Below are 2233 nucleotides of genomic sequence, written 5' to 3' on the forward strand. Positions count from 1 at the left end.
ATGCGTAGCCTCGTCTGACATAATCACGTGTTGCGTAGCCTCGTCAGAAGTAATCACGCAATGCGTAGCCTCGTCTGACGTAATCACGCGTTGCGTAGCCTCGTCTGACGTAATCACGCGTTGCGTAGACTCGTCTGACGTAATCACGCGTTGCGTAGACTCGTCTGACATAATCACGCATTGCGTAGCCTCGTTTATTTGCATCAAACAGTCGAGAGGTAAACTAGATGGAAACTGTCTAGATTCGAATTTTTATTTATTTAATTTTTTGCTAATTTTGAAAAGTTCCATAAAAATTCACTCTACAAATGGATGGAAACACGATTAGTGATACGACTACTAATAAAAAATATATATATAATATAAAGAATTGTACAAGAAAAAAATTAAGTACCCCACGTACCCGAGCTGTGTCCAAATTCAGCGGCTGGGCCCACTGAAGGCCGAATCTGTCGGCTGCTTACGTCACAGCGCCGCACCAGAGGCTGTCCAAATTCAAAGACTCCTCCGATGCGGCCGACAAATGCGTCCTCCTTTTGCTCTGACTTGAGGAACGGGTCCAATGGATCCTTCTCGGTCCACCCTATCCCATGATGCATAGCGGGCCGACTGGAGATTTTTTTCCTGCTCATAATGGCGGACGAAGTGAAAGATTATAGTTTTAAATAAAAATCTGTTGGTATAAAAATGTAGAGTTTCAAGCGGTTGTGTTGTTAATGCTTTTATCATTTGTACAAATGTGTTTTTAATATTATTCTTGTCGGAAATCAAATTAGCCGGTATAGAGAATTAAACGTGCACCTACAGGTCCATTAGTTCTCCAAATATTACCTTTAAGATAATTTTGTTATTTTGTGATATTAATACTAAAACATTTATATGATCGAAATTTGGACGATCGAAATTATAGATCATCCAAATTCAGAGCCACTTCTTTCCAGTCTTCTCGGTCTACCAAGGACCCGGCCTACCCGGTCTAGGTTGGCCGAGACCTTGGTCAACAGTGAAGACTGCTTCACCCGCCATTATGAGCAGAAAAAAATCTACGGTCGGCCTGCAATGCATTATGGGATATGGTGGGCCGAGAAGGATCCGTCGGACCCGACCCACAAATCGGAGCAAAAGGAGGACTCGTTTGTCGGCCATATTGGAAGAGTCTTTGAATCTAGACAGAGCCATGAACGTTATGTGGATTTCATTTCTTGGTCCTCAGTGGGAAACGGGTGGAGTATCGGTAAGTATCTTGTTTTGTTCACGAGTGAGGGAAGAATGGATCTCCCCCCACCCCCACCCACCCCCCACCCCTGAGACCTGACTCTGGAACAAGATGCTGGATGTTTCTTGCTTCAAATGTTAGGTTTTTCTCCTCCTACAAAGTGAGTTGTGAGGTCATCTAAACTGAAGGGTTAAGACTTGTTAAAGTTCACATTTCTTTTAAACCCTGAGTATAATCTTTAAAACAGTCGTTGTGTTTTATAAAGCGCTTCTTTACATTTTGCATATTTGCATTCTAGATAAGTGTCTGGTCCTGCAGAATGAGCTGCAGCTCACATTAAAACCTGTTTTACTCATAGCTTGTGGCTGCAGGCGCTCCTGTTCTCCACCTGGATGACTGCGTCTTTATTGAGATGCCAAATGTGATATTGGTGTAATGTTTTCTGATGATGGAGGTCCCGCCGTCTCCTGAGGAGGGTGTTTAACTCCCCGAGTGGTGGGGAGGGGGAAGCCCCCCGAGCTCTTAATCATCTCATTTCTACACCAAAGATGATTCCTCACGCCGACTAAATTAAACCGATCATTTCATTCAAGCAAAGAGATAAATCTGATTTGTAGGATGGCCCTGCACAGATGTGTTTGTACACAACGTAATAAGAAGAAATTATATGTGTGCAGGCGCCTGCGGGGTACAACACGCCTCTTTATAAGAGTCGAGGAGCTCTTAACAGGAGGCCTCTTGAACTCTGATTGGCTCAAGTGCCCATCCTGGACCACCTCTTCATTTGGACCCTTTTTTTCTGTTGGTAGATAGAAAGTGGTCTCTAAATCAGTTTATTCACAACAAAATCTATGAGTTGGATCATATTCACTCAAAATCCAGTAAAATAAAACTTTCAACCCACTTTACAACATACAGCAGGTAAAATAAGTATTGAACACGTCACCATTTTTCTCAGTAAATATATTACTAGAGGTGCTAATGACATGAAATTTTCACCAGATGTCGGTAACAACC

This window comes from Austrofundulus limnaeus, unplaced genomic scaffold (assembly GCF_001266775.1).
Source record: "Austrofundulus limnaeus strain Quisiro unplaced genomic scaffold, Austrofundulus_limnaeus-1.0 Scaffold117, whole genome shotgun sequence".
Taxonomy (NCBI): domain Eukaryota; kingdom Metazoa; phylum Chordata; class Actinopteri; order Cyprinodontiformes; family Rivulidae; genus Austrofundulus; species Austrofundulus limnaeus.